Below are 18,839 nucleotides of genomic sequence, written 5' to 3'. Positions count from 1 at the left end.
TTACCTTCCCAGCTGGTCTAATGGCTAGTGTGCGCGCCTTTGATGTACTTGATCCCGGGTTCCATTCCCGGCGGGAGAGCATAAGAACTTGTACCCATTACGCTGGCACCAATTCCACTTTAAACTGCAAGTCCATGTCTCATATAACCTCGGTGCTGAGAAGGGAAGCTGTACTTCTACAAACAATCAACTATGTTCTATGTTCTATGAGGCCAAAAGTGTTCTGGAGAAGGGATTGCTCCCCTGTAATTTTGTCTATGGATACATAACAATAATGATATTTAGGTATTTAATGTAATTTTTCAATGTCATTTTGCATTTATTCTAGATCAAATTGTAAGACTCATTGCTCAGTGTAAACAGCAATAGTGTTCCCTATGGAGAAAAAAGTGAGTAAAAATAGGAAAGAGTACGAAACATGAAAAAAGAGTAGCGTACATGGAACAAATGAATTAATGTGCTTTGAAAAACTAATGCTTTTTCTTTTGCCCGTTTTTCGTAAGTGGAAAGAGGTAATAAAATGAAACTTACCACAATAATAGATAATGTTATTCTACACCCGAAAATACAAATCGGAAGAATTTTCAGTGTTGCCATCTATAGAAATTACAGTGTGACCAGAATTTGAATTACTCAAAAATCTAGGTAAAGGCAGCGACTAGAAAAATGAACTCAAGGGTAATTGATGACTTATCATGCTGCCTATGTTCCTTGTTTACTACTTTTTAAATAATATTTCTATTTATTTTGTAATAACTTATTTATTTTGTAATAATTTATGTAAGGTTCATAAAATCAATATAAATATTATTTAAAAAGTAATAAACAAAGAACATAGGCAGCATGATAAGTCATCAATTACCGTTGAGTTCATTTTTCTAGTTACTGCCTTTACCTAGATTTTTGAGTAATTCAAATTCTGGTCACACTGTAATTTCTATAGATGGCAACACTGAAAATTCTTCCGATTTGTATTTTCGGGTGTAGAATAACATTATCTATTATTGTGGTAAGTTTCATTTTATTACCTCTTTCCACTTACGAAAAACGGGCAAAAGAAAAAATACTAGTTATTCAAAAATATTTAGTAGTCTGCAGCCTTAAATGTAGGATTAGAAACAGTTAGAAATAGGGAAACATATAAAAAAAAATAGAAAAAATAGAAAGAAATGGAGAAATAGGCTAAGAAAAAGAATGAAACATAATATAAAAGAATATACAGTATGGGAAAGGAAGAAGAGCAAAGAAAATAGGAAACTATAAGAGAAAATAAGAGAAAGGAATAAAAGAAAAAACGAAATCCAGAAACGGAAGAAAATAAAACAAGAAAACTGGGAAATTAAGAAAAGAAGAGAAATTTTATGGGAAAAGAAAAAATAGAAAGTAGAGTGCGTGAGAGAGTGACGAGAAGGGAAGAAAAACAATACAAGAGAAAAAGCAAACATAGAAGATGTAAAAGAGAGGAAAGAACAGACTAAAACAAGAGACAACCAAGAGAAGAATAGAACAAAAGAAAAGTTATAGAAATACAAGAGAAATATCGAAGAAGAGAATAAAGGAAAAATGTAAAAGGTAACAACTGAAGAATGAAGAGAAGAAAAAACAAGAAAACAAAAAACATCAGATTATACTGAATAAAAAGAAGAAAGATGTAAGCATAAAGGAAAATAGACAAGATAAGAGAGCTATCAGCAGAGAATAAAGATAAAAGAAATGAGATGGATAGGATAACAAAGAAGAAAGAACATGGAATGAAAATTGTAGTGTAAACTGGAAGACACGAATGTTGAAACAGTCACTAAACTGGTAACAGGTGCAACAGTGATACACTAATCTAGACCACACCTTGCAGAATCACTTTCTACAAATAGAAACGAAGAAGTATTAGTATATATACTGAGAACAGTGAAGTATTTTATTTCATCTTCAAATTTAAATAGAAAAAAACACAATAACATACCTTGATATTTTAAGTTCCTTCCACACGTATGTCGATGCCAAAAAAAGAATGATATCACATTTTTTATAGCTGGTATCCTGTAAGATAACGAAAACAAAATATCATTACTTTTATCATAATGTTAGACCAAATGCCGCTGTTATCTAGTAACTACTGTACATGAAATGAATAGTTTGTTGTACTCATACAAACTTATTTTCAATTACATTTTATACCACTGAAAAAGTTCTTGAAGGAAATAACTCTATGGAAACTATCAATTTTAGTCTATACTAACATTGCATTTGTACATGAACAAAGGTGCACTTAATAATTTTGATCCATTTTTTTACAAAAATCTTGAGATTTTTAAATCAGTGTCTCACAATTATTAAAAATGAAATGAAATCTTTGAATTTTACGTCCCACGTTTATGCCGATTAGGTTAAAGGGGACGGTGATGATGAGAATTGAATGAAGTGGTGGAATGAAGAAAGTGGGAGGAAATGGGAGAACCCCGAGGAAACCCAGTGTTTGTCCAGCACAAAGTTCACATGGTGCGAGTTGGGATCGAACCAGGGGCCCCATGCACCAGAGGTGAATACTCTGCCACTGAACCACCGTCATTTCATAGCTTATTTTGTATTTCCATTATTTTGGAAAGTTTCTTTTAAAAAAAATAAAAAATAATGTACAGAAATCTCATCCGAAGTGATTTCAACGGTGGATTTGTATGCTAGCAACTCTTTAGAAAGTTCTCTATGGAAACTCAAATATTTCTTCAAGTTACAAGGTTTGGAACATTTTTTTACAGTTCTTTTTAACTGTCACTGCGCAATAAAATGTACTTTATTAGAACGTATCGTAATGTATCTTCATTTTTGTCTTGTGACAATCTGTTGCCATGTCTAGGAAAGAGTGACAACTATGAAATTTCAGATTTATGGTGATTTTGAAAATTTCGACCGAATATTCTTCCGGGAATGGCCTGCAAACGATTCTATTGTTAACAAATTTTATATGTTTAAAAATTATATGCACATAACTATGTTATCCATCCAACAATATTATCTGACATGAAAGATCTTTTATACAAATAATTTGATACACAATGAACATGTACGTGGTCCTGTTATGTATACACAAATAAGTAAAATGAAAATAAACTAAAATATTATCTTAGATGTGACGTTATAAATATAAACTAACATATTTCTCGTTCCCCCTTAGTCGTTAATGAAGATACTTTGATAAATGATGCAGTATTTTAGTCAACTGTTTCAAAAGGATTCATATTTTCCCATTCAATTTTACAATGTACTAGCGGAATACCCGTCCTTTGCAGGGGAAGAATACGTTTCATTTTGAACATAAAGGGGTGAATTTGGATTTAAACGGCATCGGAAGTGTCACTGTTCGTCTCAGTGACCCCCAAAACTGTGGATTCGGCACTAATATCGGTCATTTTCGATAATTTTTGTTTCTACCCCTCCCTTATGTTTCATTGTCAAAGTGAAATGAAAGAAACTATCCCAGGACTGAACCTCATGTATGATGAAAATTTGATCGAGATCAGTCAGGTGATTCAAGAGTTAATAAGTCACATAGTCACTTTCATTTATATAAGATAGACACTTTCATTTCTTTCATTCATAAGATTATTTTCGTATGATTTTCAGACATGTTTCATATTTTCTTCATATTATACACTATATTTTTATATTTTACAGCGTAATTTCACATTTTCATATTTTATAATTCACGTTTATATTCTAATGGTGATTTGATGTTTTAGAACATTTTTTTTCATAATGTTACATAATGAAGAAATTCTTGAAAAGACTCTTCTCTCCAGAGGATAAGTTTATACAATCCTACGCTATGTTCCATTATGCATAGAATCGTAACAGCATATTTGATTGTTATTTCCAGTAGTTTGAAAGTAAAATATGAAAAAAATGATATAAACTTTTCAAAGAACAGTGATAAGAGTCGCCATTTATAACATTATTTCTTTAATTGTATAATTCTAAAAATATTGAAATTAAGACTTTATAACTAACTAACTAACTCACTCTATGGCCTATGGAACCCGGAGGTTCAATGCCGCGTTCACAAAAGCTCTCCACTGACTTCTATCCTTAACTAACTGCATCCAGTTTCTACTGTGTATTCCAATCTATGCAAGATCCATCTTAATATTGTCCTCCCATCTGCACCTAGGTCTTCCTAATGGTCGTTTTCCGATTGGTCTTCCAGTCAAGACTTTGAAAGCGTCTCTACTTTCTTCCATTCTAGCTACATGACCTGCCCATCTAACCCTCCTAGACTTGACGACCCTAACAATGTTGGGTAAACCGTATAAATTATGTAGTTCTTTATCTGTATTAAATCTTTATATTATTATTATTATTATACTTTTTCTATTCGTTCAAATAAGAAAAACAAGTTAACGACGATGTTTATTTTGGTGTTTGTGTGTTGGGTTTTAAATCATATATGAGCATCAAAGGCCACCCACACTTAGTCACGCATCTAAGAAAATATTAGACACGAAAAGTCTGTCATTAAAAAAAAAAAAAAAAAAGGAACAGATTGCAAACGTAGAAGTGCATGGATTAAAAATTAGGTTTTCTTCTAAAACTATAAGCTGGGTATGGTAAAAGTTGAGCCAAATATTAAAATAGCAATAATAATAATAATAATTTGTGCAGGTGCTTATAAAACAGAAACGCACCATGTGGGCTCACAGCTAAAATGCAAGGAAATTACAGGTACCCATAACATGTGATATATATGTAACAGGTGTTTAGTGTTCTTATATAAGTGTCTTTGTATTGAGAGGTACGAGTTGAAATATAAAGTATCTTTGTAATATACAACTCCCTGTTATACAACATAATCGATCGATATACCATCATGCAGTAGATTTTTCTCACTTGAAGAATAACACCAGATGGAAGTTGGGAATTGAGGTCACTTTTTTTTTCCGAAGAACCTAACATGTGTTTGTTCCTTAATGGATTCTGTTAAAAATATATACATATCTACTCGTATATCTTCTATATCAGTGGTTTACAAAGTGAGATCCGCGACACCTAAAAATTGAAATGTGTTGTAATAAAATAGAACTTACAGCTGTTATACAAGAAATATTTTTAAGAGTCTTCATCCCGGCGAAATTAAAATACCGCTAATTTTACAGTAATTATGTGATATCTTCAAATAGATAAAAGATAATCAAAATGTGGAACAAGAGCACCCTAGACAATATTATTTTACATGAGAAACCGTTATCACGACTCACTTATCTGCTTTCGATTTCGAGCCAGTTTGAAAATCGGCATTTATTTTCGCGTTTCTAAACAGCTGAAAACGGAAAGCCACTAGGTGACTTGTGATAACGGTACCTCACGCAAAATAATATTGTCTAGGGCGCTCTTGTTCCATATTTCAATTATCTTTTATCTATTTGAAGATGTCACATAATTACTGTAAAATTAGCGGTATTTTAATTTCGCCGGGATGAAGACTCTTAAGATTAAGAAACTGTAGCTGTGAGCAGTACGAGTACAAAACAATAACTATTCATCATTTCCAGTGCGCAAGGATTTCATTCAGGCTTCAGGTGAAAAACACTCTGCTGAAAGGCACAAAACACTTGTAGGACACTTGAGAGCATTAGCTGCAAGTTTTCGAGAATATTTCCCTGTCCCACAACCTGGTAATGGTTGGATTAAAAATCCTTTCACTAATGTAGAAATCCCGGATATACTGTACAAGGTATGCATTTCTCTAATACATAACAAGAATAGCTATTGAAACTATCGTGCGATACTTGATGGTAAACCGTTTTCAAAGAAAATGAACTTGGTAGCTTTTGGTTGCGTGTGCGTTGTGACTATGAGGAGCTGTCTATAAAAAACATTGCAACCTTTGATGTCTTTCCCTACCACTTATTTATGTGAGCAGACCTTTTCTGTTCTTTGCAGTATTAAAACATGAAAGCGAAATTGTCTAAATGTGGAATCGAATCTTACATTGATGGTGACAAAACTTATTCCGCATTTCAATGCAATAATGGAGAAACATAAAGAATTTCATTCCTCACATTAGTGATCCCACCTTTGAGAACATCGTTTATCAAGTGGATTTCTTTAGAACAAGAAAATAAAGAAAGACATTGATTTTCAGTCTTGAAACTTACTGTATTTTCAATTGAAATTTCGTTCATTAGGAAACAATCGTGTATCTTTAGAATAAGTAATTTATGCTAAAGATACATGATTGTTTCCTAATGAACGAAATTTCATTATGCATTACTTACTTATTGCATTATTTTTCTTTATCTTTTTCTTGTCAGTGGTAATTTTAATTAGTATATTTTTTCAATACCCTATGAAATTTCAGATAACATTGCAAGGGAGTTCGCAGATCACTTTCCGAATGAACAGAGGGTCGGCGTTATCGGAAAGTTTGAGAACCACTGTTATATATAAAGAAAGAATGTGGTAAAGAAAGTAGCTACATTTGACTATCTTATTCAGCTGAACATAATGATATGGATATATATGTAAATGTTCATGAACAGTTTTTTTTTCTTTTGTTAAATCGGATAAAAATCTAGTATTTCTCTAAACCCAAATATTGACACTATATTTATGATTGATGATGCTGATGATGCCACCTATTTAGATGAAATTTATACTTAAGTATACAACCATGGAATTTATCATTATGTCAATGTCTAGGGATAGTTTATGGTTATTGAATTGAGATGCATCCCAAAAACTGTGATTAACTCCTATTAAACTTTAAAGTTTTTGCTTTAATTACAATATCGTTCAAAAATAAGTCATATGTATAAAGGTAACCAAGAAAGTTCTGTGGATTTTTCACCCGCCACCTTCGAACATCGATGGGTTACCTGAGACGTACCTGGAAGATAGTCCCCATCAGCATCGACGATCTTCTGAACGTTATGGAAATGGAAGGCCATGGATTTCATCGCGGTAGAATTTGGTAGGCCGTGAAGCGAAGTAGGTATCAAGTGCATTTTGTACCTCTGGTAGGGATTTAAACTGGAGTCCTCTAAGGTGATTGTCCAAGGAATAGAACAGGTGATAAACGGATGGTGCAGTGTCCGGGAAGTATGGCGATGCAATAGTGTTTTCCATCCAGCATAGTATAGAATGGTGTCCTGGGTAATAATAGCCACGTGAAGCTTAGCGTTGTCCTGTAACAGGATCCCTTTGCGATTCAGAAGTGCTAGCTCCAGAGTTTTGATTTTTTCTTGAACACGGCTCAACTGCTGACAGCACACAGTTGCATTGATGGTCTGACCAGCTGGTAGCAGTTCCCGATGCACGTTGCCGCGAGCAGTCCATCAAACACACAGAAGAACCTTCTTCTGGTGCAATGCTGGTTTCGGCTGTTTTGGAACCGGTTCATTGGATGCTAACCAATGATGACGGCACCGTGGAGCTTCTTACAGGACCCACTTCTCATCACGTGCCAACATCCTGTCCAGAAATGGCTCCATCCTCAGACAGGTGTCTGCTCGCGTTGCCTTTTGGCCCGGAGTCAAATCATGTGGGATCCATCGACCGAACATGTAGTGCTTCCCAAGTTGATGGAGGTACTACCGAATGGTTTTTCCATTCACTGAATCGTACTCCCAGTGCCTCACATTTTTGGCCACTGTTCGCCTCAATTGCTGCCTGAAGACCATTTTATACATGTGTTGGTCTTCCGGCACCTGGTGCGTCTTCGAGTGTTTCATCAAAGTCATTAAACTTGTTAGACCACAGCTGCACTGTCCGCGTAGTCACGACACCCTCAGGAAAGAAAGGCCTGGCATATCTTCCGCCCCGCTGCAGCGGCGTTTGACCCCAGTTTGAACTCGTACAGCATACACGCCCTTATGACGCTCTGTGGAGGTCCCATATTCACTCTGTCCTTATGTAAGTTCACGGTGTAATTGAGCTGCCACAACCAGGTACTATGTTGGATATGTCCGCACCAACAACTGACTTTTACTTTATCTCCATTTGCGTTCAACTCGCGGTGTGAGGGCCAATTGAACACAGACCTCCATAAAAGGCGACAGAATTTTCTTGGTTACCTTTATAAATAAATAGATGACATCGAGCTGAACACAGCGACATAGTTGACAGTAAATTCTCATGTGCAATTTTCGAGAAAAATCGATAAAAATGAATTTTTTTTTTAAGACGTTGGGAAGTATATTGTTCGTAGTCAATAATTGATAGGTTTTATTGTGGTGGAATTTATGTACTGCATACGTTAAAAAAAACTATTAAGTACCAGCTTTTATTTACTATTGTTTGTCAGCTTCTAGCATTGATGAGTTTGACATGTATATACATTTTAAGCAATCTATAGAAATACAATAAAACCGTGAAACTGTGTATTTAGGAGAGTTCCACGACCGTACTCAAAGCAAAGCTGAAATTACGCTATTATTATTATTATTATTATTATTATTATTATTATTATTATTATTATTATTATTAATATTATTATTATTATTATTATTATTATTAATAATATTATTATTATTATTATTATTATTATTAGTAGTAGTAGTAGTAGTAGTAGTAGTAGTAGTATTCTGTCTTTTGACAGCTTCTGGCACTAATGAATTATTTTGTTTTATTTTATTTTTAGGTTTGGACCTGGAAATGTTACTTCCACGTTTCTCGATCTTCAACTTCCTTTCTGAATTCCCAATATTTTATTGTATTTTTCGATCACTTTTGTTCTTCTTCTTCCTATTCCTCGCTTTCCTTCCATCTTTCCTTCTACGGCGATATGAAGAAGACAATTTCTTCGCAAGATGTGTTCAATCCAATTCACGTTGCTACGAAGGATGCTGGATATAAGCGTCCTCTTCTCTCCTATCTGTTTTAAAACATCTCCGTTTGTTACTCTCTGTGTCCATTTTATCTTTTCCATCTTCCTTCAACATCACATTTCGAAGCTTTCTAAATATTTCTTCTCTAACTTCCGAAATGTCCAAGTCTCTGAATCTATAACGTCACTGAATTTGAAATAATAGAAATATAGGCAGAAGGAAGTGACAAGACAAATGAAGGAATAGAGAGATAGAAAAAAAGAATGAAAGGTATAATAATAATAAGAAGAAAAACATAAGCAAAAGACTGAAGGAACAACAAATGATAAAAAAAAAAAAGAAACAACAATGAACAAAACTCCACATGAAACAGGTATACCCTACTTATCATTAATAAATTCTAAAAGCGAAAACATTTGACTGTTGGAATGTAATTTAAAACCATATCAACCAAAGCTTACTACATTTGAAGGTTAGAATAAAGAAACCAATCTGGGATAAACTTACATATATAAACAGGATAATAAGTGATAAATATTTGGTTACACTTATTAACAGATCGGTCATTGAACTTCCTGGAGGATTTTTCAGTCCAGAGACAGGGAAAGAAAGATAATATGTTTGAACAGGTGTTAAAAAAAATCGATAAGACGCCTACGAAAATACACGTACACATTGTATTATCTTTATTTCTTTCCTTCTTTGCGACCTCTTCCAATATAGCTTGAGTGTTATCGGAAAATGAAAGTATTTTGTTCGCATAAATACTGTAGATACGAAACGCAAATAGCTTCTGGCCAAAAATTCTTCTTAAATGTTTTCAAAGGCATTCACTGGAAATAGTCCATCCATATTTTAAAATCCGCTTTAGATTGAGATTATGGGAATTGTATTAATCAAATTCAAAAACATAATTCATGTAAAATATTACAATATTTTATTTTATTCTATTTTATTTATTTTGTACTACAGAAAGATAATATTCAACTATAATTTTCAAAGCTGCGCAGAAGTGTAACCAGTAATTTATTTCTTTATTTTGTTTTTGTAAGGATGCCATTACATTTTCAGTGCGAGGGTAAACCATTTTATGTACGAAAATCAAACTAAAAGTCTTCTTTCAGATTATGAAAGCATTACAGTTTTTCTATTTCAAGTGTGCCCTCGGAAAATATGTGAAACATACTTCGACCCCATCTCCGCTGCCCTCTTATGGAGAAATCCTTCCCTTTGCTTTGAGGAAAGAAATCAATGACCTCGGCTGTATTGCCAATTTGTCATTCAGTCGTTTGGTCTTGGCGAGTGAAGATCGTAGTCTACTTAGAATAGCTAATATGAGAGTTCACAACGAAGCTCGTCAATGTGACAACCGCATCCATATTCAAGTATTGAAAGATATCGTCCAGAGCTACCTGTTCCTCCCCTTTCGAAGGAGGCACTGGAAAACACACAACAGCAGCAGCGCCAGCAGGGGTACAGTTGAAATAGAAAGTCTCTAATAACTCATACATAGCAACGTATATTATTACTATTATTATTATACGTGTTTCCAGTTTGTTGCTTCATTGTTACAGAATTTTGACAGTGCGTTAAGTTAAAATCAGAGGTTGTGGGAAATGTGCGAATAAGCAGTACGTAAGAAAATGAATATTGTTCAGGCAAATCAGTTTGTTTGACTGCGTCTTATGTGGTTATACTTGAAAATTAATAAAACAAAAATAAGATCAAACTCAGTTTTATAACAGTATAATGAAAAATTCGCAACTATGTGCATCCAGTTCGGAAAACGAGAGTACAAAGTGGATTATTAATGTCGGTTGTTTTAATTATTTTAACGTGTTGGCATAGTCAGGGGCGGATCCAGTACCGACTTCTGGGGGGGCGGTGTGTTGTCATAATGCTACTTTTAAGGGCTCCAAACTCTGGGATGGATTTTATTTATATATATAAAGTAAGAAAGTTTCCTCTTCTGGGGGGGACAATCGCCCCGATCGCCCCCCCTGGATCCGCCCCTGGGCATAGTTTTTCTTTTTTCCTTTATTTTTTTTTGAAAGCTATTTTTTTCACATTCTATCATAAACATTCTTTATTTGTTACAAGTATTAAACAACTTCAGTAAACATATAGCAGATGGATCTTATTTGGAGGGTAGGTAGTAGGGCTGTTCCTAATTCCGGAATTCCGGAACTTTTCGGAACGGAAATTCCAATTCCGGAATCGGAACACAGTTTCAAGACGTTCCGGAATTCCGGAATTTCGAAACGTTCCGGAATTTCGGAATTTCGAAACGTTCCGGAATTTCGGAACATTCCGGAATTTCGAAACGTTCCGGAATTTCGGAACATTCCGGAATTTCGAAACGTTCCGGAATTTCGAAACATTCCGGAATTTCGAAACATTCCGGAACTTATTGAAAAAATAATTTTTGCTGTTACCCCGAACTGAGAGGTGTGCGCAAAGCTTAGCTTTGAAACTGGATATTGATTCCGCTGTGCTGAAGGAAGGAGTTTTGGTCCACGGCAACTGGTTTGTTTCATTCTCTAGATCCGTTCACTGTGAACGATTGCGCATAAGATTTGGAACTTTGTCTGGTTATCCATAAAGTCTCAATCATAAGTGATTCGGTGTAAATTCCGTGATTTTGTTTGTTGCAGAAATCGGAAAACAGAAATTCGAGCTAGCTCTTCCCTTTAGTTTGGTTTATCTACCAAGAAACACCTTTTTTATAAACCACTTTGTGTATTCTTTTTTAAATGAATACCGACTGTACCTTTTCCATTTATACGAGGCAACCCTAACAAGAAATTGAACTGCATATCTTTTGATTGTATGGCCATTGTTAAGTATAAGTACCTGAAGGAGGGGCAGAGAATCATTTAAAAGAAAATACGATTTTCATTAATTAAAGGGATACGATAGTCTGAAATATTTGAAAAAAAAATTTGACCAGTATTTCCGGTGGCCCCACACCCCTGCTTACTGGGAGGGAAGTAGAAATTATTTGTCAATAATCTAAAGAGGAACATGATTCCCAACCCACCGACGTCCGTGCTTTGTTGCTAGATTTTTTTTCTTGATAGTTGGTTGATGGCTTGGCATTTTAATTTGTGATAATCTGCAATAGTGCACAGAATATTATTTTGCTAAGTCAGGTGTTTCCGTTTTGTGAATAAATAGATCATTTCGTTGACTAAAGCTTGATGTGCATATGTAACATGACGTGAACACTAGAGTATAGTTTTCGTGGCATTTCAGTATGCCATAGCATAGCATACGCTACGAAGCAGTGTCCTTTTGAAAATAAGACACTTTTGTATTAAACAATCTGAAATAATACCCTACAAGGGATAAAAGCGAATTTACATGACGTACTCAAAGCACCGAATTTATCGCGCCGAAATCAAAGCTTGGCTTGTGAGCTTGTTACTTGCAAATATAGATACTAAAAATATTTTTTAATTACGGAAAAAGAAAAATCAAAATGGCATGGCGAAAAATCAAAATAAGAGAAAAATTTCCTTAACTTTTATTAATGAATAAAGTAGAGATAATATGGGAAAAGAAAGCACTGAGGTCATGGATCGTCTCATCAGAACTAACTATAACGAACTATTCAAAAGTTACATATAAAGCTGTACGGCCAGGACTCTGCCTTTCTACATCTTTACACCTACGCCTCTCGCGCGACAGTTTTATCTTTATTTTTAGCCTTAGTTGCCTAAAAATAAAACTAAATTCAAATTTAGTCATTCAAGTTTAAACTCAACCAGTCGAAATTCAATAAAGTTTTTTCATAACACCACAAAATTCTAGTAATTTGTAATGACAGTTTAATACTATGATGTTATAGCTGGTAGGCAGATATTATTGTGGTACCGTTTAGTATCTTACATAATTTGTTACAAAATAGTGTTTAATATTCTTTTATCTTCAGATATATAAATGTACAATTATTATGCTGCTGCCCGTGTTATGTAAAAATATGCATTATTGATGTTGCATGATGCTGCATGCTGTAAACAGCAAAAAATTTCTTAGAACAAGGGATTACTGTTTAATGTTTTTTGTAACTTCTATAATCATGATGCTACTGCTGTTTTTTTAAATGAAAGCTTTATCAAGCATTATTTGCATAACTTGTCAAAATATACAACGAGAGTAAATCGAATAGAGGTGCAAACTTTACATAATATCTTATAATTATTCACATGTACGCGCTACTCTTTTCTTGTCCTGCGACACTTATTTGAATAACTAACTAAATAAAGGTGTCTATCAGTTAAATACTAAGCATTGGAACCTACGTATGAAGGTTAGTTCTAACTCTACTAATCAAAATTTTATGCAAGGTGATAAATGAATTGTGAGAGTGAAAAACATTTAAAATTGGTTTGTTGAGAAATTGTATTAATCACCAATATATTATCAATGTTGTGGAATTCTGATGTAAAAGCATGCTACTTTCTTTAAACAATTACATTGATACAAGCCAACAGAATATGTACATTTTCATACAAAGCTGTAATATGAAGGCTAGTTATGCATTCAGATGAAAGGGTCTGCACCAATGACTAACTAACAACAAGAAAGGTAAATGTTCAATTAGTATACCCGAAATTGTGAGTAGCGATGGTAAAAGTTAAAAATGAAAGAAATCATTTCGTAAATGTTAATATTCACATTAAAAGTATTAGCCTAATGTTCATATTTAGCTCTTACGAAATAATTAATTTGTATCAAAAACTATTCGTACTTCGCGTAAATTGATCTTTACAAAAATTGATGTCTTACTTTCCTTGAGTAGAAAAGTTGAAAACTTTCTTTCTCCTGATTTCTCAAATAAATCAGATAAAAAAGACCAATGAGATAAAAGAAGTTTGTTAAGCTAAAAGTCCCTAAAACCCATTTTATGCGATGCAATTTTCTATGCAATCTTGCATGCTAAGAGTCATGCGTTCAAATTATTTCGTGTAATAAAAATTAGAATTCAACTTTCCATAGTAAATTGCACGTGTTTCACCTTGTTCGGAGATAGAACATATGCAAGCTACCATGGAAAGTTGAATTCTAATTTTTATTACAGGAAATAATTTGAATGCATGTCTCCTAATTTTGCATACTTAATTGCCTTGTCTAATATCGTCTAAAGTATACTTTACCCTAATTTTTACAAAAATCATCTGGGCATTTATATGAAAATTGACATTTAATACATGCTCTTATAATATTTTATTCACATCATTGTTCTCTAACAGTATTATTTTGTAGCACAGAAATTTTGCTTTTTCTTTCAATAGTAATTTACATTTACATTTTTGTTGCATTATTTGATGACGTCTCAGGTAGCATCAGTTATACCATTTCAGGGTTTCAGTTGTCAAAATTTTCACAATTATGTATTACTCATGTGTACTCCTTGTACTTTAGATTAAAAGTTCATTAATATAATTCCAAATGACATGACTACAAATGTTTCGTGTGCTCTTGTATTGTTTGCTTAATAGTAAAACAAATATTTTGGAATTAAAATGCCAAACATGTAAATTGTTTCCTTGTTGGTACTTCAAAATACAAAATGGCAATGATTGAAAAAAAATGTAAAAGATAAAGATAAAATGCTGTACTTTATTCCAATAATTGTAAATACCAGAATGCATAACTGTTTAAGACATGTTGCTACTATATTCCATAGATACCAAAGTGAAAACGAGAAAGTATTTGCGAGTAAATTTGTGGGATTAAAGCCTTGTAACAATGTTTGAGAACCATTGCCTCAGAACTGTTTCGAATTTTTATATTCAAACTTCGAACTAATATTAATATTACGATTCCAGAATCAACAGTGAGCTTCAAAATTTCAGTCTTGAAAACAGTTCCGAAATTCATACTTTTGAGCATTCCACAATTCCAAACTTTTCGAATGTTACGGAATTTGCGGAACATTCCGGAATTTCGAAACGTTCCGGAATTTCGGAACATTCCGGAATTTCAAACCGTTCCGGAATTTCGGAACATTCCGGAATTTCGGAACATTCCGGAATTTCGAAACGTTCCGGAATTTCGGAACATTCCGGAATTTCGAAACGTTCCGAAATTTCGAAACATTCCGGAATTTCGAAACATTCCGGAATTCCGAAATTCCGGAATTCCGGAACATTCCGGAATTAGATGAATTCCGAATTCCGGAATACGAAATCGAATTCCGAACACCCCTAGTAGGTAGGACCCTTATTTTTCCTCGTGATTACATGCCTGGCTGTACGTAGACCTGTCTATATTATTTCTTGTAAGAGCCTATATTAAGGATTTCGTAGCCCGGAGAAGGATATTTGTCACAGGCCAGTGTTTCTCAACCTTTTTCCTTTAAGGCTCACCAAAGTGCGTTTCAAACTTTCGTGACATCCCTGCATGTGATTTTCTCTTATTTTCTCCTAGATGCAAGAAAGCACACACATAAAAATCCACACAATACATTAAAAAATATATGGAACGACTATAAGATATACAAATCTCACTAGCAAATTATGTAAGACTCTTGAATAGAAACACATTAACATAAAAGAAACTTGTGACTCTTAAGCAGGAATATGAGAAATATATATTAGGAGATATTAAAAATCTCGCGACATTCCAACGAGTAGCGACACAGCAGTTGAGATACCCTCGTCATAGACCATGGGCTGGATGGACAGAAAATCCTATTAATTATGTCTACACAATAAATAAAACTACTTTGTCTAAATCAAAAATTACTTAAGACTTACGAGTCATTTTTGACTGCAGACTAACCTTCACGCAACTCATAGACGCAGTACAAGTAGTGCATATAGAAATTTAGATTTTATTTATGAGTAGGACAAAATTTCTACAAAGAAGCAACATTCATAAGACTATATTTCTCATATGTGAGGTCAACATTCAAATACTGTTGTACTGTTTGGATACCAAATGTCAATGTATTTTAGAGAAATAGAAAACATCCAGTTTAAATTTATTAAAAATTCTCGCGTATAACAAAACTGGTTTCTACCCAAAAGCATGCCCCTTACGGAAACTTACGTTAGTAAGTAAACAACCCTAATTTTCAAACACTAGAAAAAAAGATAAATGTTTGATCTCTTAGTCACATAAATTATTCAACGGTAAAATTGAATCTTCAGAATTACTTTCAGAATTGTATTTGCGTGTCCAAACAGGTAAAATTAGAATAGCAAACACTAGAACATTTTACTGCAAGAAAACAAAAACTAACATCCTTTGTGGTGAATATGTGCTTCACACAGGGCCCACTCTACCATATGTGCAACACGTGCATTTACACAGAGCAGCAAGTTTCGAGAGAGGCGACAAAATCTTTCATAGTTATTTTATTTAAAATAAATATTTCTTGTTCGAAACAAACTTCATGATGATGGTAGTTAAATTTACTAAGCTGATCTTCTATTTGAATACTACATTCATAAATCATGTTTATGTCGCATTAGTTTAACCCTGCAACCTTCGCGCGGGGTAAATATGACCCCAGAGGGATATTTTTTGTTTGGCTCTCCTAGACAGTTGGCAATTCTGACCCGGCCACCCTACTAGCTGTCTGTTGTATTGCCTACTTCAAGGCCAACAATTAGTTAGTTGTTTACTGCAACATTTTTCGTACACAAAAAATAGGTTTAATAAAAGTGGGGTCACTGTGACCCCACGCGAGGGTTGTTGATACCTAACACCGCGCGAGTGGTGCAGGCTTAAGGTTATATGGACAGTGCTAAAACAAATGATCAAAGAAAAGAAATCGCACTATGTATTGCTTGATTGTTGTGAAATACAAGAACTCAATTCTCGAACAGTAGCGACCACTTCTTTCATTTAGTTAGTTATCACGGTTTTGATATGGAAACTAGTTTTGCCTTTGTCACAAACAAGTTTCTTACCATTGAAGGTGGAAAGAAGTTTTTTTTTTTTAAATGTTTAACAGGTGTGGAAGAAAAATCAAGAAATATAGATAAAAGAACTAGTTACACTGGCCTTGCAAACTGATTTATTAAGATTGAAGCTCGATATTGAAATCTTATAAAGAGGATTATCATCTTTTTTCTGCAGGTGTGTTTGCTTTATCTTTCACTAACATAATAGATTATTATTTAACGAAAAAACAGATAAGCGAGATTGTATTATAGTTTTTAGGCCTTTCTGAGTGTGAGTGTGCTTTCCCTCCCCTTCGTTGTTCATGATGGGGTCAGACTTAAAATTGTGGTGTTTTAACATTTGTTCTTTTTTGGGTAAAGGGGGCGGCAAATTGCCTAGGGCCGGCTCTGGCTTCACATAATGAGATTATTAAGTTCTACGTAATAAATATATTCAGTGCGTCCTCAAACAGATTAAGACCAATTGTTAAACAATAACTTGTTCAAGCTTAAACGATCGTATATGTTTGAAGTGTATGTTTGCTGTTGAAGTACGAGACATTTATAACTGGGCATGTTGTGTTGTTCATAGGAAACTAATAACTAATGTACTACAGAAAAAAATATTATCATTTTGTGAAGAATACTTAATTTTGGGGTGTAAATTGAGAATCGAACCCTTGACTATAGTTTTTTTGTTAATATTTATAATAATTTTAAGTTTTTTTTTTAATTTAGTATACTATAATATGATCTGAAGACGAAAACTGAGAATTATGAAAACAGCATCCGTTAATTGACAATTAATGAAAACAGAAGAAAGAAGGATCTGAAGAGAAAGTATTTAACGAGCACAATATAACTTTATCGATAGTTCTGCTACATGGGTTCCTTTATAACATTTGTATTTCTTTATAAGTTCCATGGTTTTGAATAAGAATAAGAGAAAGGAGAAACTTCATTATTATTATTATTATTATTATTATTATTATTGAATTTATTGAATGCGGTTAACAAACTGGTGAAAGCAGCACCTTGAAGTTTGATATTATTGATGTTATTATAATAACCTTCCCTGCATTCCATTATAACGCCTTGTAATTTATAAGGGCATTGTTTCAACCGTTGAAAAGATTGTTTTATCACCCGCATTTAAAATTCTTCTCCAATAGACTTCCGTGACCTGAGACAAGCTAATGAACCGTTTGCTCTAATATAGCAGTGTATCAAACTGAAATTTTAACCTCATTACATAAAATATTGACGTTGCCATTTGTCATATGTAACGTATATTGTTTTTTTTTTTTTTTTTTTTTTTAATTTTGCTGCTATAATATTATTAATTGTATAAATACAATGATGTATAAATACTTTTTAGACTTCTAAACAGTGACGATGTCAGCTTTAATTTTTCAGTGGGCAAACAGGGGAGGGGACAGAGAAACTGCGGCAATTATTTTTTGATACCATACCAAAAAGGATATTTTTTATAGCTATTAGTTGACTTACATTACAATATAGCGTGTCTGGGGTCCAACCTTTGCCTCACCTCCTCTGGCATTATAACTGCTTCTAAACTATTCTAGAGCTTCTTGGTGGCTAAGCGGTTAGCGTACGCGCCTCTTGCGTGAGAAATCCCGGTTCAATTCCCGGCGGGAGCTCATGTGGTTCGGATTCCATGTTAATCAGTAGGTCCTATGTCTTATATAGCCTCGCTGCAGAAAGGGACGTTAACCTCAAAATCAATTAAATTATTCTATGAATAAGTGTGAGAGGTCTTAGAAAGAAATGGGTCCATCTGTTGATATATATCTGAGCTAAAACGGTAAGAAATAATGAGAAATGTTTATCTGACGTTCCATTCAACGTCTCAAGAATACTTTATTATTTCCGCTGCTGTATCTTTATAGAAACCGGAACTGATACAGATTTAATACTTCCGGTCTCAATATTGTATATTCATTGAGCAATCGGTAGTGATTTTTAAAATCTGTTAAGTCTTTAATAATAGATTTCACCTTCGCTCTCAACCTTCTACTGAAACCAGAAATGGTACATTTAACAAGTGGTTTCAGCGTTTAATCTCCATAGAATAAAACCGGATAGAGAGAACGAGAAAACTGTT

The 18,839-nt window shown here is 33.8% G+C and overlaps 1 protein-coding gene across 1 annotated transcript in view; it reads right to left on the bottom strand.

Moving 5' to 3' along the window:
• The window catches only part of pot (zona pellucida domain protein papillote), a 179,145-nt gene that overhangs the window by 119,491 nt on the left and 40,815 nt on the right, over positions 1-18,839 (bottom strand). The window contains exon 2 of the mRNA XM_081764456.1: positions 1,961-2,037. The gene's annotated coding sequence lies outside the window, so the exon portion shown is untranslated. The remainder of the gene's footprint in view (positions 1-1,960; positions 2,038-18,839) is intronic.

This window comes from Thermobia domestica, chromosome 7 (genome assembly GCF_964235325.1).
Source record: "Thermobia domestica chromosome 7, izTheDome1.hap1.1, whole genome shotgun sequence".
Classification (NCBI taxonomy): domain Eukaryota; kingdom Metazoa; phylum Arthropoda; class Insecta; order Zygentoma; family Lepismatidae; genus Thermobia; species Thermobia domestica.
This window is presented reverse-complemented; position numbering and strand designations above follow the sequence as displayed.